The sequence below is a fragment of the Cyanistes caeruleus genome, chromosome 6, assembly GCF_971803275.1.
Source record: "Cyanistes caeruleus chromosome 6, bCyaCae1.hap1.1, whole genome shotgun sequence".
Taxonomy (NCBI): domain Eukaryota; kingdom Metazoa; phylum Chordata; class Aves; order Passeriformes; family Paridae; genus Cyanistes; species Cyanistes caeruleus.
Genome location: NC_141706.1, coordinates 27,163,108 through 27,186,340, shown reverse-complemented (window position 1 = coordinate 27,186,340; position 23,233 = coordinate 27,163,108). Strand labels below are relative to the sequence as shown.

At 36.0% G+C, this 23,233-nt stretch overlaps 1 protein-coding gene across 6 annotated transcripts in view; it reads left to right on the top strand.

The window, feature by feature from the left end:
• LRRC4C (leucine rich repeat containing 4C) overlaps window positions 1–23,233 on the top strand; it is a 587,704-nt gene that overhangs the window by 256,432 nt on the left and 308,039 nt on the right. The window lies entirely within an intron of this gene.

The window sequence follows — 23,233 nt, the reverse complement described above, 5'->3', positions numbered from 1 at the left end:
TACGCTTCTTTCTGGCCTCTGTTGGTAAGAGCAAGCCTCATCTAGTATTTGTGCTACTGAGTTGGTATTGCTGTCTGTTACTGTGGCCTGAAAAGCAGGTCTTAGCAGGTTTTCATTGTAGCAAAACCTATGTGGTTTACCTTCAAAGGAGTTTCCTAAATCCAGGAAAAAGAAATTAAGTTGTTGGTTAGGTATGGCTCACAGTGATCTGGAATAATTACTGGTTAAAAAAAAATAAATAAAAAAAAAATAAAAAAAAAAAAATCAAGCTTATCTCTTTTGGTTTGTTAAACCCCTGTCTTTTGTGAAATCACCTAGTGAGAAGATGTGTTGATTGATGGCTGCATTGAATTCATTGCAGAACATCATGTAACTTTCTGTGAAACTCAGTGAGGGGGAAGGTGTTGAAGATATTTCATACATAGCCTTTTCTTAGGAGTGTTTAAAGTTGATTTCAGTTGCATAGCAGATTTACATGTCAATTTGTTCTTTTATTTGGTTGTTGATAATATTCTAAATCAAAAAATGAGTTTGAGTGGCTGTTTATATTTACCAGATAGGAAGACATAAGTGCCAAATACATAAAATGAAATCTGGGACCCTCTTTCCTGCTCCTGCTCCTGAATCATGGATCACATAAAAGACAGCCTTCTCTCAAAAATACTGAGCACACATCATAAATAAATATTACCCTGGACAGTCGTAAATAACATTCTTAGCTTTTAATCCATAATTAACATTGACTACTAGCAAGTAACACAGCTGAATAATTATGCCACATTTTAAGACTATTTCTGTCTGCTTCAGCCATAGTCAAGCAGTTAAAATATGGCCAGTTCTTTGGGGTTTGGCACAGTAATTTTTAGCTACAAATTCCCAGTGAGCTCTTTAAAAGTCTAATTAGTAACAACCATTAGTGTTGGCTTATTACTTTGGTTTAGACACTAAATAAGCAGCCTACATTTGTAGGGCAAACTCCTCCTATATGCTCAGATTACCAGCTACAAGGTAAGCTGGTTCATTTTGCTTTTCCTCCTAAATGAGTCCCTTCAGTTCCCCAGTGGTCTAAGTGGCTGAACCCAGTAAAGCTTATCTCTGTTGGGTACCACACTGCAGCCGTGCCCTGATCCCCTGTGGCCAGGACACCCCACCGTGCAGTGGGAACTGAAAGCCCTCCCTGGATCACATATTTGGTGGGGACCTGTGCTAAGTTATCTGCTTATACACAAATAACAAAACAAATAAAGATGATGACTAGCTGAGCCTGCCTGTATGAAATTTGGCTGAGGTTTGGTGAGAAGACAGATCTGGGAGGGTGCTAGTTACTGGAGTCTGGTTGCTTCCATGAGTTTGTCCTCAGCCCTCTGTGAGCAGTTCATTGAGTCACAATATGCAACCCAGGCTGCTGGCTGCAGTGTGATGTAAAGTGTGCAAGTATACAAAATGTTGGAATATTGGAATATATATATTGGAAAGCTGATTTTGGAATAAAACCCTACAGCTGCATGTCTGTGCTTTAGCCTGTAAGATGCCTAAAGGGTGATGAAAGTGTTGTCTAAATTTAAAGAGCACTGTGTGCCCTTGTTTTCTCATATACAAGTGTTACCGTGTGTGAATGTGGTGGAGTTGACCCAATTTAACATTAGAATTCTAAGAGATACTTTCGAGAGGTTTCAGTTCAAGAACTGAGAATTGTAGGAAGATGGGTGGATTTACAAGTATTTCTTAGAAGACTGATGGAACAAAAAAAGTGTCATGCACTGGAGAATGATAGTTTTGTACTGATTTTTATGTAATGCCACTTTACATGCTCAATACCTGTATTTTGTCAGTACAGTGAGTAGCTGTTACGATTTATATTGCATATTGGTAGTATATTTCACATGAGTTTTACAAACTGTGCACAGATAATGCAGCATAAGGCCATATCAATGAAGGTCTAGGAAACTGCAAATATTTAAAATGCTAATTGTCTTGTTTTCAAAGTATTTCTATGTAGTGCAGTCAAAAAGAACATGTAACTTTCAATACTAAATGAGAGTATAATACTTCCAGTGCTACTTAGGACTTCTTGCTTCCTGCTGCCTCTAGCTAACAGTGTCATTAAAAGCGGTTATTTTCTGTCTTTTAGGGCTTTATCTTTTAGTGACAAAAAGTCTCTAATTTGTGAGTTTTTAGATTTTTATCAAAGAGTAGTTATCTATTTTGATCTTGGTTATTAATTGAAGAACTGATTTCCAAAATAATTGGATCTTATGCTAATTTGACTTTATGTAGGAGTTGGTGGCTATTGAGTTACTGTTCCTGTATGCTACTATTTCTTTGAGATTTTATTCCACTCAAATCACTGTCTAATGTCTATATGCTTTCAAAGCTGTCAGTTTAGAGCATCTATTCATCTTTGTTCTGTGCAACAAGTGTTTTTAGATCCTTAAAAATGGTAATTCTAAGTCATACTTTTCGATGTAGGTTTACTAGGGGATTTGAGATATATTCCTACTATGTTGTTGAACTTCATATGTTAAAAGAGGTGTTACAATTACTGTGGGACTTACTGGGACATTGCAGTGAGGAGTAACGTAACACATACTGAGTTTTTGTGACTTTTTGAAATGCTTTCTTTATTATTCCTTAAATGTAGCAACTCGTCTGTTTCTCACCACATCCTGGTGTAACTGGGAGAAGTGCAATGTTTTTACCTGATCTTAATCTTTTAATTGATCTGCTGTATCTTGGAATTGTCTAGCTAGTTCTCATTTTTTTTCCCCCCACATCTCTCTTAATTCTATCACCTAATTTCTTTATAGTAGACTTTGTCCTTTCCCTTGCTTTATTTACCCAGACAGGTGATGGGAGTGACTCCAACAGGAACACTGTAGGCATAATATATCCCAAGTTCATCACAGAAGGATGAGGCAGTGGCCTTGGAAGACATTTACTTCATTTCTGTTCACTGCTATGGATCCAAGGAATTTTTGCTGCTGTAAAACTCTGTTTGCTAATGCAATCCAATAACTGATATTTCTGGCATGAATTCATCCTTGCTGGAAATAGTCCTCTTGCTTTCAGCAGAGCTATTTTAGGGATGGATTTAGTCATCTAACTTGTTAAATTATGTCCCTTTCTTTTCCTTGATTTCCTCCTTTCCCACAATGTGAAATCTGTAGTCTTCTCTCTTGGGTCAGCATTTTATTTGCAATGTGAAATATATGTACTGGCTCCAAGGCCATAAACCATTCAAACATCTTCTATTATATTAAGGATTAATGTGAAGTATTTATTCTGCCACTGAGTAGGAGTGGTGGAATACTGGAAAGTCTACTAATATTTGCCAAAATGTGTTCATTTGCATGAAAGAGACAGGGCAATAATGTGGAAGATTACATTTATTCTGTGCTGTACTTTGAATTTCAAGAGATAACAGAAATTCAGGAGGGGAAGGAGGCGAGATAAAATGTGGATTAAGCAGCTGACATACAACAGACCTGAGAGCATCAGAGTAGTCACACTCAGCCTTACAGTGAGTGATTTTGTCCGTGTAAATTCTTGGCTTCTCATATCTGCAAAGCTATTTTGCTAGTTCTGCTAATGATTCAGCTTAGCTTTTTTGTTTTGTTTTGTTTTGTTTTGTTTTTAGTAAGGTCTATTCTATTTCAGCTCTGGAAATGTGATCTGTAAATGAATGGGTATAATTATGAATCTGAGCTTTTGTCAGTCCTTCGAAGCAGGCTGTTCAGTACATCTTAGAACACCCTTTTGGATCCACCTCAAAGGAATTTGAATTCCAGAAGATCAGTTTTATATTTTGTTCCTGAATTCCCTGTAGATAAAAACAGAGTTGCAACAGCTGCACAGAAAACTATCCAGACCAATGAAATATTATTTTGGGTGTCTGAGGCCTCTCTTTTATTTGGCTGGGTATTTTTCCAGTTCTGAAGAATGCATGTCTAAGACTGAGTCACACATTTGCAAATATATGAAATGTTTAAAGTATATGAAAACTAAATTATTATATTGAATATTAAAATAAGTAGTTAAAATATTATGGAAGAAGTACAGATAAATAAGATTGATTTTGTTGATGGTGGCTTTTTTGGGAGGGGTTTTATTGGGTTTTTTTGTTTGTTTTTTAAAATTTTTGTCCTCCCCATACAGATTTGCTGAGAATGAGTGTCCTTCTGGATCTTTCTGGCTTCATTAGCATCTGTATAGTCTGTGCAAAACATAATTGAAGGACTTTGGCATGTGAATCTGAAAAGAGAAGCACCAATTACTGATACTCTGTCCCTGTGGAGAAGCTTTTGTTCATATTTCAGGGCATGATGTGATCAGTTTAAAACACTTACGATAAAACAATCCAAAAATGGGGTTACAGAGGACAAGCAATGTTTCCTTTGCTTGGTTTGCCCACATTAATGACAGCTTTTGAGATCTTACACTGGATGAATCAAAGTCATTTCAGACACTAAGCATTGTCAGCAGCAGAGGCTGTGCAACCAAGAGGTGAGATGAATAGGCCAGGACCAGAAAAGAATTCAGAAGGAAAGTGAAGATGAATTAGTAAAACTACATTACACATAACCAATAAATGTAGTTTGTGTCCTCTTGCTCCCTGCTGCCCAGATACTTCAAGGCTGAAAGGTACAAAATATAACTTCTAAAGAGGGCTTCAGGAAGACTTGGACAACTGCATGTGACAGATTGCTAAAATCTGTACAGAAAGCAAAAGGCCTTGTGGATGAGTACATGGGGGAAAGGGCAGCATGACTTTGTAAAGTGAATCCCTCTGTACAAAGCAATGAGCAGGGGAATAAGAAAATAACTCCTTGAAAGGGTGAATCAGTGATTTAAACATGAGGAACACAGGGAAGGAACAAATGATCAGCTCCCCAAGTCGCTTTCAGTGGAACTTAAAGATAATTGTGCTGGGACAAATTGAACCTAGCAAATTGAACAATGTACAACTGGTCAAGTAAAAAAGCTTCTTGGTGATTATAACTAGAAATATTAAAGTGAAGAGCTTTTGAAGGAAGATCTTGCACAACTCAGTAGCTGCGTAATAAAGTGGCAAATGAAATTTGGTGTCGGTAGAGGCCAAATTTTCCACATGAAAAATATAAATTTTGACATATATATATATATATGAAATGAAGAAAGTTGAGATGACTTTTTGTAGTCATAACGAAGATTTTTGAGGTTATACAGCAAAAAGTCCATAAAGGTATCAATTTAGTATCTGGTAGCAAATCAAAAGAAATAGAAAAACAAACTAACTGAAAGAAATTATTAGAAAACAGATAACTTGGGTCACTGTATAAATACAAGGTTTACCCTTATCTTAGTTATTTTATCCCCCAATCAATTACATCTTTAATATCTTCACCTATAGATAGTAATACCTAGGGGTTGAGAGATATGACAAGATTTCTCATGACTTGCATTCTGATAATGCCAACTTTTGGCTAATGCCTTAACTTGGAGCATTTGGGATAAAACAACATGGCAATTCTTACTGTTTTTGCTTATGGTAGAGTAGAATAAATAAAATATCATCTGACTTCTTTTTCTGCAGTCCATGAGCAAATTAGTTTCTCTTTAGCATATGTGTTTTGTCTGTTCTTTAGCACTTCACATTCACACACAATAGCATTTAATATCTTGGATTTGGGAACTTTACTAACAAATGGCCATGTCTAAAAAATTACTATGTTTTACTCATCAATTTTTGCCTCAAATCTAGAAGTATTTTATTTTAGTTTGTGGCCATGCAAATAGTTAAAAAAAAAATTAATTCCCTATTTTCTCAGTTTTTTTCATTGTTTATAGCATCATGCTTTTGGTATCTCCATCACACTAAGAGAAAACACCCTTTGAAGTTTCACCAGGTATCTGCTGAGATCTGCCTGTTTAGAAACTGAAGAGTACTGACCAAAAAACCTGATGTTTTCCAAGAGGAGTTTTTTTTATCCAGTGTGAAGCTGGTTTGCTAATAGGCATCAGGAAAACAACATGTAGCAATAACATCAGATTAAATAACAGGTTTAGAGCAGCAACACTTTCCTTTAGGTGTACTTTGTGTGTGAACAAAGGCATGAGGAAGTCAGGTGTAAGGTGGATACCAACGGGACTGAGACCCATCTGTCACCTCGGCACACCTTTCATCTTAGATGGCTACAAACACTAGCAGCTTCTGCATGCCCTGTAAAAGCTGCTGTTTCTTGATCTCTTTTCATTCTGTACTGTAAGGCATGAAATCATAATTTCTGATAATTTCAGGCTCAGCAAGTCTGGTCACTTGGAATAAAATGCGTGCAAAATCAGACTAGTTAAAGTATCAATTATCAGTGCTATTAATTACAAATGCAGTCTCTTCTTCTCCTTACCTTTTAATACATCCCTGTTTCTGTGGTTGTAATAGTCATTCATAAATATCAACTATTTATAGCAAATGATTTTCAACAACTAATGGCATGAAATGAACCATTGAAAATGGGCAATTTATTTGCTTCAGTTATTTGTTATTCACCGCTTGGGGTATAGCTGGTCTGTACATAATGGATTATTATTTTACCATAGATGACTGAAAATTTTTAACATTTAGAATAAGGAAATTTTAGTTTAGAAAATGGTGATATAGCGTTAACTCTTATTCTGATTCCTAGCATTTTTCACTTATTTTTATTAACATAAAATTCTTTAAGTTATCTGGTTTAAATGCAAATGTAAAAAAGCCAGGATGTGCACAGTTCTACAGCAGCAGATAAGTAGATAAGTGCAGGGAGCATCACTTCTGAGGAGGTGAGGAGTTAGGACTGGGAGAAGTGTGTGCAGGACAGCCCTTCCACCAAGGCAGCCTTACAGAGCTCATGTTTTGGACTCTAATATCTGAGTTTGTATTTTATGTCTAGTGGGTTTACACTAGTCCCTGCAATGCTGCTAAATCATATACCAAGAATATCTATATAAACTGCTCTGTGTGATCTTTTCTTCTACCTTCCCTGTCTTACATTTTCTTTTCCCTGATGCTATAATTTACTATATATTTGTTAAGAAAATGAGGATTAGATTTACCAGTTCCTTGTTTACTAAATCTGCTAATTTACTTTATCTGGAATATGATAAATGCAAGATTTGGTAGAATATCTGTTTGATTTAGAAATAAGATTTTTTTCTTTTCTTCTGCTGGCACTAAGGTGTGTAACAGAGAGCACTACTCCTACAGACCTCCTGGAAAACTGACTTGTAACACAAGAGCTTTTTGGTGATTTGAGAGACATTATGTTAAAGGCAAAACGATAAATGATTCCTTCTCCACTGAGGAGGAACATAAGAAATAGAGATTGGTATTGCATCATCAGATGCCTTTTGAGAAAAAATCAGTAATTGAACAAAATTTAAAGGAACAAAAACCCATGACATTCAGAGGCAAACTAGGGAAGTGCAATCTAAATAAAATTACCACTATGCAAGTAGTAACTATACATAATTTATAGACAACCCAAAGAAGCATAAAAAATTATGTCCTGCAATAACCATGTTAATCGACAATTTTGAAAGGTTGCTTTGATCTGCATCTTTCATCCATATTCCTATTATTTTGATAGATAGTAATGTTAGAGGTGAATGTCTTAGTGAGATTTCATTTGCATTTGAAGCAGTCTTGCACTTTTGTCTCCTTTTCAAGCATGTCAGCAATCTAATTTTTATTTTTTTTATTTTATTTTAATGTTAAATTTATGTGTGCAAAAGCTAATGGGATATTAAGCCATTTTAAAGCTCTGGAATGTGAATAGAGATTTTCAGATGTTAATTGAAAATATGATCGAATAGCAGAAGGCTATTGTTAAAATTAAAATAGGTCTAATTTAGAGAGAATATTTCTGATAACAAGAGGAGTTTTTGCGTGGTGACACTCTCTGGAGAGTTGTACAGACCCTTGGCTTGTGGAGAGGAAGCCATATGCAGAGATGTGACTACTGCTCCTGAGATGTTCCATGTTGTAACTGTGAATCTGGGATTAGCTGGAAAGTAAGCTTCCACTTTTCTACCAAAATGCGGGGTGAGGGGGCTCCTTCCCCCCGTTAGACCTGGAGCCATGTGCTGACTCACAAAAGCAACTGTGAGCCCTCTCACATCTTTGGCTGGATGTTGGCATGCTGCTCAATCTTGGGAAGGGTAGGGAAGAATTCTTTCACTATGTTTTTTTTGTTGTTGTTGTTGTTATTTTTGTTTTTTCCATTGGAACTGCTGTGCTGTGACTTCCAATGTCTCTGTAGCGAGACAGGTGGCAAAAGCTCATTGCAATGCAAAAGGTTCAAACCCCACTACATGCAGTTTATAAGTAATTGTTTCAAGCTCACTGAAAATTACCAATCCATGCCAAATTAGCACAAGATTGATTTTTTGTCTTTATTTCTTTTTTTTTTTTAGTTTAATTTCTTTTTAAAGCTTGGGAAGCTCCAAAAGAGGCAGTAGCAGCAGCAAAATTTACCATTTGTTATGTGCAGATTCACATTAAATTATGGGTCAGCATGCAATTTCTGGTACAATTGCATTCTCCATTTTCAAACTAGAGGCTTCATTTATGCAATGAAAAACACAGCAATAAATTAGGTGGGTGACTGCACAAAAATATTAGAATGAAAAGATGGGTGCATCTGGGAGGTGCAGTGGGGAAATACACATTATAAAATAAATGCTTCCATTTTAATATTTCCACCTACTCTCCTTATGGTGATAACATGTGGTTCTTATCCTCATTTTTTTCAGCCTTCATACTTTCTTGAGAGAAGGAGTATTTGGGAGGATGAAAATGTAAAAAAACTGATTTGTCAGGCTGTCCTCTGCAAGCTGTAGTTCCTGCAAACATTCTGGGGAGAAGATTCACTTTCAAATCTTTCTGCCCTTGAGTATTGCACCTTTTTATTTATGTCTTACAAAACATAGCTGAATTTTATATCCCTTCTTTATCCACTTAATCAAAAATGGTAGTAAAGTAGAAAAAATATGCAGGAATGGCCTTCAAGTTGTAAAACAAAGAACACCTTTTTACCAGGACCTTCTCTTGTAGAAAAGTATTGGGTTCTGGAATTACTGCCAATGGCTGTAATGGAGGCAGGGTTTACCCCCTTAACTAAAGGAGACCTATTGCCTTCCTTTCAAGAATTCTCAATTTTGCATCTGTAACTATACTTTATATGCATATCTATACATACTCTATCTGCATCTTTGAGTTTTTCAACAAGGGAGTTTCCAAACACTTTCCAGGATTTCCCAGGGCTTCCCCATATTCCCAAAAGTTTGTGTGAAAAAGTTTCATCAGCCTTTTGTTTTCTCCTTGTACTGACTGTTAGTAAAAGACCATCACTACTAAAACACTGCAAATTCTGCCATCTGTCTTTTATACTGTTAACTGAAATATTTTGGCTGTAAAACTAGAGCCTGGCTCACAGAATCCAATATAAAAATATCAGCAGATGAAACAGTACGATATTTAAGAGAATGTTAAGAAGGAAAAAAAAGAATTCTTGGGGAGGGGAGAAGGGAAAACCAAAGGAACACAAATTAAATGGCATGTGAAAGAAAGGAGTCACAAGTTATGTATTCCCAGAATGAAGCAATTTTGAAGGAGTACAGCAATCAGCTGAAGTAAATAGAGCAGGAAAGTAAATCTGCCCCAGCAGATAGAAATGCCTGTATTTTATTTGCCAGAGTTATTTTTCTATAGTAAAAAGGAAACGGGAAAGGTGAATTACTGAAACCATACTTTAATGCTTCCTTGTTTTGGTTTTTTTTTCCATTTCCAAGTAGTTTTTCCTCTTCTCATCTCTTTTCTAGAGGAAAATGGGTCATGACTTCTCTGCTGTGACTCTTCTCCTTCTGCTTTTTTATTCAAAGAACCCCAGCCAAACTGTCATTTTGTGTTCAGGGTGTCTCAGCAGAACCTCTGGGATATTGATAGTAGAGGAAAAAAACAAAAAAAAAGGAAAAAGAAAAGAACATTATTAATGCACATAATGAACATAATGCAACATTAATCCAGATGACAACTGTAGGCTTCAAACCGGAGCATCAGACCTCTGAATTTCAGCCTTATAGACCATATAGATATGGTTTGCAGGATGCATTGTGGTCTATATGTAAAATCAAGATTAAATTGCAACTATATCAGAAATGTAGCACAAAGCAACTAAAATAATATTCATAACACACTTCAGAAAAGTCAATTTGAACCCTTCTCTAAGAGTAAACAGTTTAACATTTTGAAAGGGGAAGAAACCCCTGTGTGTTCCTCTTCTCTGATATCTGCTGTTTTTTATTCTGCTCTGAAAAGCTTTCAGTTCTGTCAGATTTATGGGTTCCATAACTACACTTTCCATTTGTGTTGTGATTGTTCCTCTCCCCTTTCATGAATTATTCTTGTCCTGTTTCAGATGAAGTACATGTTCTTGAAACTGTGGGCCTAGGTTAAGGGATGCACTTTGTAAGAATCTACATATTAACAGTTTTATATGGTATTAGGATGATAATTGAAAGGGACAACTAATTCCATGTAAGTACAAAGAAAAGGTAAAGAAAAGGTGAACACGTTTGTAGCACCCTTAAACCAACTGTGGATCTTAAGAGAAAGCAGTGTTTTTGCATTTAATGGAAACCTAAAAAAATTGTAGTTAACAAAATAGCTGTATTTAGGCAGAAATTTCCCTTGACTTTCTAGAAACACAAACTGTTCATTACTGGTTTTTAGCTTAAGTTATATGGAACAGCAGAATTGGTTCAGTTCTTAGTACTTTCAAGCAGTTTGTATTCAGTGTTCTTCCACAAATTATTTCTGTCTTAAATAATGTGGTAGAAAAAGAATGGTTTGGATGGAAGGGCCCTCAAACATCATCTAGTTCCAGCCTCTGCCATGGGCAGAAAACCTTCCACTAGATCAGGTTGTTCAGGGCTCCATCCAACCTGGCCTTGAACCTGTCCAGAGGTGGGGCATCCACATCTTCTCTAGGAAACCTGTTCAGTGCCTCCCAGTAAAGAATTCCTTCCTAATATCTAAATTAAACCTCTTTCAGTTTAAAGCCATTCCTCCTTGTCCTGTCACTACATGCCCTTGTAAAAAGACTCTCTCCAGCCTTCTTGTGGGCCTCCTTCAGGTACTAGAAGATGCTGTAAGTTGTCTGAGTCTTCTGTTCTCCAGTCCTAAGAACCTCATTTCTCTAAGACTTTCCTTGTAGGAAAGGGGAGAAGCTTCACTCACCCATTTATCTTCAGGGATCTCATTCCATAATAAATGTAATGAAAATCTAAATTAAAAATGTGAATATTGATCAGTTCCTTCACTGACTTTCTTCTATGCTCTTTATTGGCACTAGTATTAGGAAGTAACACTCAGTCAAAGTTGGTGAAACCACCAACTTTCCTTAAATATGTTAATAGTATAATCTTTTATATTTGATTCTCTTGCATTAGGTAAGACTACGTCCACTTTGTCAGCTAAGAAATGTGATCTTTCCAGCATGTACCACAATACTATTTAGGTGGCATTACAAGGATTTTGTGGCATAGAGAAAATGTGAGAATCCTTTGACACTCTGCTAAGTAAAATACCTGGAACTGCCAGAACCTGCAGGGAAATTCATATGCAAAGTGTAAATGATGCTGGAGAAATGAAGTTGGATTAGCAGACTTAAGGGGATTTATAATGAAATAAAGGGAAAGCTAACACCTGAGGGACATTTTTCCCCCTAAAAATCATTGCAGCCATGCTTTATTTTTTGCTGATACCACTCATTTGAACATTTCAGTGTTTAGCAAAATACTTTTAATGATGTTGAAAAGTAGACTTCTTTTTTTTCAGAAGGTTTATCCAAATAAAATAAATGGTATCGTTATAGCAGTGTTTCTTTGAAATGTTAATTTGATCTATATCATAATTTGAAGTGTTAATCTTTACAAGGTCTTGGCTAAAATCCACTCATGTTAATTACAGTTAGCAGACCAAGTTTCACCTGGCAGATTCCAATGAAGAGAATTGTTTTATTTCTTTCCTGAAGCATTACTAGAGTCTCTTAACAGCTGTCAAGTACAGCCCTGGAGATTTATTAATCAGAAAGAATATTAGTAATATACTGAAGTGGAAGGTGTAATTCAAGGATTTAAATTTTAATTTTCAGATTTTTTTTGTAGATTAATGTTATTAATAGGAAAAAATAAACCTTTCAGTAATAACTTATAATGTTTTTCAGTCTGTAAGGCAAAGAATTTCTGGGTTTTTTTTGACTAACATGCTCTAGGCAGTGGGGTTAAATGAAACTGGTTTTACAGTCTAGTATATGGCTTATATCAATGAGACTACTAATGAAATTATTTTTCTGGCCTTGTGGCTGTGTCTGTGTAACCATGCAGTCCAATACAGTTTCAGAAGCTATATCACAAGAAAAATAATTTAACCTCTGAGACAAAGTCTGAGTTATATTTTGTGATATAAATATATTTCTCATGCCTTCTGCTCTTTGACTCCCTGATAGTATTTTCTCTACTATTTTCCTTGTTTTTAACAACCAATGGATAAACTGATGTGTAAGACATAGGCAATTTATTCTGCGTGTTTCCATAAATATGATTTTATAGGAAAAAACCAAATTAGTACTGTTTCATAGGAGAATGGCTACAGTTGTTTCCAAGAATGCAAAAATCTCCATCTTTAACTTCGAATATTAGAAAACAGTGACATGACATGACAGATGGCAAGAACCTGTATTTTCTAAGAAACATTTTTGTTTGCTTTTAGTGAATCACTGTGGCTTTTTGAGGATGCTAGAAGGCCGAGGTTACCGTACTGCTTTGTTTTATATTTAATGATAATGCACTTTGTGTCATTGAGAATAAAGGGAAAATCACTTTGCTGCAGCATCCATGATAGAGTCAATGCATAGTGACAAGGAGGTTGCTTTCCTACCTTGCATTAAATGTGACTTGGCAGTGTTAAAAAAAACCCACAAAATCAACAAAATTTTGAGTTTTGTTGGTTGGTTCATTTTTTGTTTGTTTTTTGTTTGTTTTTATTGGGTTTTTTTTTGTTCTTTTTGTTTGTTTGGTTGGTTGGTTTTGTTTGGTGTGTCTGTTTTTTTGGTTTTTTAGCTGGGTTTTTTTGCTAGCAAATATTTATAGATATATTGGGAAAAATGACTTGGTAAATGCCCAAGATCTCAATTGGTAGCTTTGAAGGAACAGGTGAGCCACTTCACCCTCCTGAACAGGTGTTAACTGCTACACAGTGAAGGAGTCAGTACTACTAGCTTTCAAAATTTTGTTTTTGTTACTCACTGTAAGTAGGGGGCTCTTCAGATGCAAAGTTCTAAATTTCTACAGTTGATGAGAATCACAGCAGGAAGTTGGAATAGAAGCCAGTTTCTCATTCTCTGATGGCAGATGTGAGCTCCATAGCTGAAAGGAAGTAAGTCCAAACTTTAGCCATTTTAAAAAATCTCCTTATTATTTAAACTATTTGTGATTGCTTTAGAACTTGACTGATGGACTCTGAACTTCTGGGGGTGACAACAGAGTGCAGGTGCTTCTTTCCCTGTCCTAGGTGAGTGGTGGTTTCTGCCTGAAGCCACTCTCTGCCAAGTTACTGTTTACATAAATATTTGTTCTAACTCAGAAAACACATTGAGAGCTGTATTTAAGGTATCTTTTTCCTCTTTAAATAAACAACCCAAGTATAATAGAGTCCCTCTCTCTTACACCTCTCTGCTCTAGCTGTGTTGTGACCTTCTTAGTGCTTCCAATGCAGCAAGTGTACAAGAGCTTATTATTTCATAACCTTCTGAGTACCAAGTTTTGGATTGTTTTTTAATTAACATTTTAATTGCTCATCAAAGTAATTGAAAACTGTGTTGGAAAAATTGTTCATTTACTAATCCCTTTGGTACCAGTTAACACTAAGCTTTTTTCAAGGTCAAACACATGCTTGTGGTGGTGTTGGTAACTTTCTTTGCTGACATGATGCCAAAGGCTTGGTGGGTAGAGATGTTTTTACCATGCCTTGCAATCTGTCTTTGCCTGTGGTGGGGGAACAAAGGTATTATTCTGTGCAGAGCTGCTTAGGCAACATTTTTTCTGAGAAGATGTATTGCCTTATCGCTTCTCAAAGCCAGCCTTCACTGGCTGTGAGAGTACAAGATGAGCCTTAAGAGATTAATGCTGCTAGGGAAAGTTTCATTTATGACAGTACTCTTTGACTGGGCACTCAGGGATGCTCCTCCCATTGCTGAAATATGATCACTGGAATCTAGGCTAAGGCTCAGTTCCTGGAACTGTCTAGGGAAGACACTGAACAGGCAAGGATTCAAGTAGGCTGGGTCATATTAAGCTGGAAGCTGTACTGAAAGGCTATGAAATAATTGTTCAGATATAGTTTAAACAAGCTCTATGAGTCTTCACTAATACTTACAGGAAGCAATGAAATGACCTCCCTAATCAGTTTGTCTTGTATTACTTTGAATCCCCTTTGGAAAATCCTGCTTGTTGTCTTCTGGCCTCAAGTTTTATCTTGCAATGAACTTACCCTTCTTCAGCTAGAGAAATGTCTCTGCTGGGAGGACTCAAGACTGGTGAGAGGGAGCTCAGAAAGAATACTGAAATGTGAGATTTATCTATTTTCTCTAAAAATCTACAGTTTCAAATAATTGATGTGAGGTACTGGGAATTATATTGCCTTCCCACTCGTGCAATGGCAACAGTGATTATTGTTGTATAGTCTAAAATTTGGTGTGTGTAAAATTAAAATTCTGTTAATGTCTTTTTTATGTCTAATTTCCTCACATTTCCCTTTAACTCATTCTTATTGAAGAGGATTTGGCCATCAAAGTCATCATAAACTGTATTATATATCCTTATGCAATACCAAGCAATGCAATTTATGCATTTTCTCCCCGGCTTTTAGTTTTTACTAAAAATGCTTTGTTTTGAAATGTCAATACCCTACTTCTCTGAGGAAATAAAATGTAATGAATTGGAGAAAAAGCTTTTAATTTCAGAGATAAGTTTCTGTCCTAATTTATGTTTTCTTTTGGTTTTTTTACAGTATTTGTGGTTTGTTCCATGGCATAGTTGCATAATTATATCAGAAATTCCCTGTGGAACATATTCCAGGTCTTGACAAACTTGAATTGGTTTTCTCCAGTCCAGAGCCTCTTTGTGAATTTAAGATGGAATATTTGTTATTTTACCTGCTTTTACTTTATGAAAAATTGCTTAGATAAATTCTGTACTAAAAAGTATTGTCCATTCATTGACAATTTATTGTAATTTTTTCACAGCAAGTAACTGGTCACAGTGCTTGGTAAAGTTAGCGTATGTTGTTTCAAGTCCATATGAGCCCATGTTTAGTATTTATTTTTGCATCCATATTAAGAGATACACCTTAATCTATTAAATTGATCAGTTTCTGAAGCAAAAGTATATTGAAAATTGAGCAAGAAGAAAAAATGAAAAATCACTGAAATAACTTTGATGAACCTTCAAAGTGCCTCAGGTCACAGAACATCTTAGAAAAAGCCCATTTTACTTTGTGCTCATTGGCAAATTAGGATAAATTGCTAGCTGAGCTTGCAGTTGATGTGTAATTGGCTCATCGTCACTGCAAAGGCTTAAGATGGGAAAAGTACACTGGTTATTGCCTTGGAAATTATAAATAGGAAGTGTCTGCTATGTTTGAAATGAAAATAAAACAGCTAGAGACTGACCCATTGAAACACTTCATACTTTTCATTGCTAGCAGGAGATCCTCAGTGAGGCAGATCAAATGTAATTATTGAGAGAACATAAAGAAAACATCTTTGTTTGCCCTGTTGTAATGAGGACAACTCAGCAGGATTGGTCCTGAGTGTTCTGGCTTCTGACTGGGGTACAGGCTTGTACACTGCAGAGTTGGCAGGGGTCTTGGTTGTTTAATTACATAGAGTCATTTTTGCTTTTGCAAGCACTAGTAACTTTCTTTTGAAAAGATGCAGGAGCTTGCTATACTTAATACACACTTCATGTCCTGAAGGTGCTTTTCAATTATTCAGCAATTAGTGTGAATGCCACTTGGGTGTACTTCTGTCCCTTCATATGTAAGTTGTAGTGACAGATAGAAGCTAAACTTGAAGATGTTCATTTACAGATGGAGGAACAAACCAAAAGGAGTTCTTTTGGTATGTCTGAAATCATGTTCAAAGAATCCAAAGGATTGCTTTCCATGTGATAGCTAATCAATGACCAATTTAGAAATTCGACTTGGTGGTGAACTCCTGACACTTTTGTGCTAGATGAGGGTTCTTAACTCAAGTTCTGATGTTTGAGTCAGCTTACAATTCTTGTACCAATAATTTTTCTTTTACAGGTACTAATTTGAGCATTGTCTAAACTGTTTAGGAAGGAAAGAGTATTTGTACTTCTTCATTTTAGATGAGAATGTTAATTTCTTAAAGGTATGATAGTTTAAGTCTTCTGTATCTAAAGAGGACAAAGAGGAACCTTTATCCATGGTGAGCCTTTATCTCAGGTGACCATGAGCAGAAGTCTGATAGAGGAGTCTGAATTGTTCTCTGAAGAATGATTTCTGGATTTGTGGATTATGTAGGGCCTCAAGGGAGGCCAGTTTCCCAACTTCATTCTCTAATATTAGGCAATGTTAATATGCTCTTCTGTCCTCTTGAAAATCCAGGATTTGAGTTTCTTATAACAAAGAGCTTTGGCAATGAACACCTACATATATAAAACACTAGGACTTTGAAATATGAAAATAGTGAGCTATGTATGCCAAAAATATATAAACAACATGTCTAAAAAAGTAACTCATTTTTTACTATAGTTGATAACATTTCTTAGTGATCAGATCGTGATCTTAAATTCTTTGGATAATGACCAGCAATGAAACCAAAAAGGTTTTATTAGTCATCACAAAAATAGTGAGACAGCCACATTTAATATTCATATATGCTCAAAATCAGAATTTTCTTAGGTTTCTCAGTGTGGAATATATTTAGCCACAAACAACACTGTGAAGTTACAAAAAATCTTGAATTATTTTTCCAGTGGGAAATCCCAACAAATTGGCACTGTTTTCTTTCATTTCCAATTTAAAATGAAAAACTGAATTTCTTGTTCCTTAAAGAATTTGTTTTGATAATTTCAAAATGCGTTAGTGTATTCTGTTCAAATAATATTATGTCATAGTTCAAAACAAAGGATATATTAGGGGTTAATATTTTCCTCATCAAAGCAATATTTTAACATGATTGAAATTGAATGGGAATGTATAGTGATTAATTTTGACATTGCTCTCTATGAAATTCTGTCCACAACATTCCTTCAAAATGCTGCTTTTTCTGATGGAAAACTGTTTTCCCAGTTTTCGCCAATTCTTATAGGAAAATATTGGTCTCATACACTTCCATAATTTGGACTACATAACCTTTTCCTGAACACATAGAACATTGCATATTAAATTTGTTGTAATTTTAATTTTTTCCCCCTTGCATAAAAAAAAAATCATAATCGGTCAAATGTGGGTGAGGTTAGGCAAAAAAGTAGGGAAAATTGGATGACTTTTCATTTCCTCAGATTAATCTGAAATATTAAAATAGTGCTCCCCTCATTAAGTAAAATTACTTTTCACTGTGATAAGATTGATTGCAAATGGGTCATTCATTGAACTGCAACTTTAAATGCACTTTTAAGCACCATGCCTTGTGTCTGAACCTGGCCTGAGTGTGCCACAGGTTCACCGTGTGCTCTTCCTCTTAAGCTCCCTCAAAACAAACAACAGATGATTGAGTCCTTGGGTCCCAGATGATCAGGATCTGTTTTACTTGACCTTCCTAAATTATTTTTCCTCTTCTAGGTCATCTTCTTATGACTACAACTACCAGTCAGAATCCTTAATCTCTCCAGAATGTTTGTGACTTCACTTTCAGTTTTTCTGAGCTTGGGATCAACTCCTTGTGATAGGAAAATATTTTTGCAGAGCTGTCTTTCTGGATGTAAATCATACTGTTTCTTCCTTTGGTTTACGTTCTTCAGAGATGTAGTTTTCTCATTTGATTGATTCTGTGTGTGCAAAACAACCAAATACACGGGAGATCTGTTTTCTTGTCGAATGTGTTACTATTGTCTTCCTCTGTCTGCTCACCTGGAACAGGAAAGAAAATCTTGTAAGAGCTTAGCAGTAACAAACAGTGTATTAAGAAATGAAAATATCAATGTTAAGGTAAAATACTAAAACATTTTTTTATCCTGTAAGGAAAGAATGAAGAAGATTAATCATTCTGTTGTGATATTGGAAATGGTTTTGAGTTGATTCACCATGGGTACAAGCTTCCGCTTGTGAGAAATGATATGATCATGAGCTGTTTAAAAAAAACAACCCATAATGTAAAATTCCAAAGCATGTAGACACATTTTTTTTTGTTTGTTTCCTAAGGTTTTATTTTATCTGAGCTCAGTTTGAGAGTTTAGGGATTTGTTGACCAATCTAGAAACTTGACTTTTTCAGTCTGATAGAATATTCTGCCCTCATTTGCATAGTCTGTGTACATGTGCCTTGAGCAGTTGTGACTAATATCTGACACATGCCTGGGAGAGAGAGATGAAAAACCCTTTTTGTGGGTTGTTTCTTCACTGTCGGCTTTTGTATATAAGCAGAATGCAGGACACACCTATGAGCTGGGATGTTTCATAGCTTGTGAACTTTGGACTAATATTTTGTGGCTGTTGGGTGCTAGAGACTTTGTGGTTTACTTTGGGGATTTTTTCTTAAAAAAAATATTTTTAACATATATACAATGATTAATGGAGACTTCCATGGAGAGGAATGTTCAAGAGAAGCTTACCCATGTTGTACTCATATTTTTACTAGTAGTCTACTTGCTGCATTGTTGCCTATTCTCCCTTCCTTTATGTATGGGAGGGGTAGGGAAGGGCACTGTGCAGGTACCCTCCTGACAGGTAGTAGAAATGAGAATTTGCCTATTTGAGTAGTGGTTTCTTGATGCATTGGATCAAAAATGTCCATGTTTATGAGATAATTATGAGATCTTTGAATTATTTGATGTGCCTTAAAACTGAGGATGACCCCTTAAAGAAAACCTGTAGGACACTGTACGTGGTATGTGTAAAACATGGCAATAGAAAGAAATTCACAGCAAACTGTTGAGTGAGGAATATTTTTTAAATTAAATTTCATAGAATTACTAAGGTTGAAAAATACCTCTAAGATCATCTATCAACTATTAACCATTAGAAGTAGTTATATATATAAATGCTATATATAAAGGTAGTTATTAACTATTGGGTGCTTTCCTTTTCCCTTATAAGATTTGTTTGACTGTCCTTTTATTGAAGCAAAAGAAGACAATAAAATAAGGATAAAATAAATGCATCAAGATTTTTTAGGTCCATTTTATCTTAGGATGACTACAGAATGTGGTTTTAGCAGCGGGAGGTGACTGAAGTTACCTCCACCTGGATTGTAAAAGGAGACTAGTGTGCTGGTTTTCCATAAGAAGGAGGTAGTGGTAGACAAAAGAAGAGCATTCTTCAAAAACAAAAAATAGAGGATTCTTCACTGGTGTTCAGAACAGCTAGGGGAGCAGAATTTCAGGATATTAGAGCACATTTAGCAGGCAGTGTAGGCAAAGCCTTTATGTGCTTCAGCCTCTAGACATAGTAGAGGATGACCAAACACAGTAAATATATTAAACAGTATTTTTAAAATACTGTCTCAGTGTTTGGTGTAAACTGTGATAATCCTAAGAAAAAATAAAGATATGAAAGGAAAAAGGAGAGGATACATTCTAGAAAATAGTTATTTTGTATGTATGTCTGTCCTCCTGTCAAACACCTAATAGGGAGGAATGGAGGCCAAAAAATTATAGTACTTTTCAACAATAATCAGGAAATAAGAAATTTTGTACTGATTTTTGTAGCGAGTTGGTTTTCTGCAAAATGAAGCAGTTTCCTTTTCCAGAGACTGGGAGAAACAAACACTTAACCAGTTTTAGAGAATTTTGCATTTCCTCCTGGCTGATCTTTTATGGTATTTCTTCTCTGACTCATGCCAAGAGCTATTTCAGCTTGACATGCCGCAAGTGCATTTTCTGTCTATAATGAAATGGAGAAATGTGAATGATGGATGTGCAGTAGGCTTGCTCACTCCTCTATGCCTTGCTATTGATAAGTAAGCTGGGGTAGCCAGAAATGAACTTGTATTTACTTAAAAGCCATCTGGGCTCCCTTCATTCAAGTTGTCTGTAGCACTGTGGGTGTCCTCTTGTCCTTGCAGTGATTCATTCCTCTCGCCGCAGAAGATTTCTACTTTTCTCTTTACCTCAGACCTTGTAAATAAGTCAAATGAAACAGGTCACTTTTTACATGGCATCTTTTAAATGTACCATCTTTCCTCTTCTGCAGACAGCTAGAACACTCCATGGTAGCTCTATTAACTTCAAGAGCATGTGTTAATTTTTCACTTGATTTCTACAGTGCATACATACTGACACTGCTATAACCAGACTCTAATCTGCTGTTGCTCAGTCTACAAGCAAAAAGTGAGGATGATATTTCCTTACACCCTAAAGACTCTTTAGTAGAAAAGAAACATTTCAAGCAGTGAGGGTCAGTTGCTGACAGCAAGAGTTATAGCTCAAGCTTGTCAGCTTCTCCATGAATAATATCTTTCTGATTTTACATTGGGTATTTCACATGTCCACACCTATTCGTTGGATTTTGCATCCACAGTTAAGTGTCCTCTGCCACTATTATATGGCATTCTGACTTTGAGCTCATTATCTGGCTCCTGTTAGAGGAAGCTGATAAGAAGGTTATGAGCACTATCATCCCCCTTCTGACTAATGTCAGCTCAGTTTGGATGGTAGATCTGTCATTTCCTACCAATTTAACTTTCAGATATGTGTGAAGTTCTTTTTTCACAAAATGAAGGTGAAGCTGACCAAAAAGTTCCTGTACCTTACCTCTCTCTTTGCTTTAGAAAATTAATTTCAAGTAATGTTAAGGTCTCATTTAACTTCTAAATGCTGGAAATAGACAAATCTGTAATATTTTTTTCCTCTATTTGAGATAAACTATGCGTTTGTAAAAGTAGCCAGGACAAGTAAAACTCAGTCCTGTCATGGAAATAAAAATAGCCTCATGGATAGGGAAAACAGGTCTAAATTCTGACCTAGTCTTTATCCCTGAAGGAAGATAAAAGGTGTGCTGGTGCATCCAGTGGGGCACTGGGAAATCACAAAAACAACTTGTGAAACCCTCGGATTCTGTAGCACGCAATTGGAAATCACCACTCATGTCTCCATGAGTGACATTTCTGCCATTTGGCAGAAATCTTAACACCAAAAGACTCCTCTCTCCCTCCAACAGTTACTGTTTTGGCCACCTAAAGATGTTGCTACTCGAGCTTTGGTTGATGCATTACATTTTAGCAAATATTAGATCAGAAAAAAATATCTTGAGTAAACTAACCAGAAGTTCTCCATGTCTTCAGTCACACACAGTCTTCAAACTGAGAATGTTATATGCTAGTTATTTTATACAGCTGCTGGATTTTTAAGAGAAATGAACAAACTACAGTTTGCAGTAGGAGTAATAACGTTTGGTTTATAGTCTTTTCTAGCATTCCTGTACTGATTCTGCAGTCTTCCATAATTTGAGATATTTTAAAGGATCTAATTGCTGTGTGCTTTTACTTTCTATTACAGATAATTTTTTTAAAAAATGATGCCTATAGAATTAACCTTCAGAAGCTGAACAGTGTGAGTTGAATGGGCCCATAGTTATAGGCTAACTGATATCCAATAAATTCTCAGTTTCTAATTTTGACTCTTGATAGTGTTGTCAGCCAGCAGCTGTGGTAAGACCATAGTAACCCAAAGCTGTATAATCCATTCTTTTTGTTACAGTATTTATTATTTTTCAAATCAACAAGAAGCCTGAATCTTGAGCATTGAGATTATCTTTTCTCTCTACTGTAATTAACAGTATCTTCTCAGTTCAGTTGTGAGTTGTTAACTGCTTAGGATGATCTTATCCCATTGAAAACTTCAAATATTTAAAATTATACATGAGAATGTCCATAATGTGGTTCTAGGAGGGGAAATGATTTTGAAATAAGTCCTACTTTGAATAGAAGATGCTGGTTATTTCTAGGTGTAAAACAGACAAAAATTAATTTAAAGCTTCAGGCAATTGGATATGCATTTTCCTGTACTCTTCTCCAATCTTTAAAATGGATTTTTGCCCTCCTTCTTTCTTGCTGAAAATGTTAGTATTCAACACATAATATGCTATTAAGACTCTCTAAGTATTAGAAATCTGACCATGGTTATGCTGGGGTTTTTTGGTGGGATTCTCTAATGTAATGTATACATAATTGTTACTGAGGGGAGATCTCATTGGGATCTACAGCATGAGGGGAAATGGAGGGCGGATCTCTTCTCCCTGGTAACCAGTGACAGGCCCCGAGGCAGTGACACAAAGCTCTGTCAGGAAGGTTTAGGTTGGATATCAGGAGAAGATGCTTCCGGCAGAGGGGGCGTTCGGGCACTGGAACAGGCTGTCCAGGGAAGTGGTCACAGCACCAGCCTGACCGAGCTCAAGAAGTGCTTGGACAATCTTTTCAGGCACAGGGTGTGATTTTTGGGGCTGCTCTCTGCAGGGCCCAGGAGTTGGATTCAATGATTATGTTATTAGATGATAGGGATGCATTTATTGACATGAAGCTTGAAGACCTCCTTATTGTCCTATCAAGTGAACTTTAAGGTTTTAAAAATTCAGTAGCTTGAAAAGATGCTCCAGTAAACATCTGAACTTGAAAATTAGACAACCACATCTTGATGGAGAAGTGCTGAGTGATTAATTTAGTGTTTTCCAAAGGCCTGTAGTTTATTCCTGAAATTATTTTCAACACCGCTGATAATTAATGAAAATATACTATGGGTTGAAACCACCTTATTTTTTGGTTACTGACTTGATTTTGGATTAAAATACAGAAGCCTAAGGCAGATTTTACTGGAGATTTGTGTGTCTGGGAAGAAGGGAAGAGAATTCCAGCTCCATGCCACATCTACTTTGACATACCCTTTTCATATCCTGGCTAGTGTCATTGAAAATTAGCATAGTTGTTCTACCGCTTTAATGTAGACTTTATCATTTCACATTGGAAAATATAACTTAG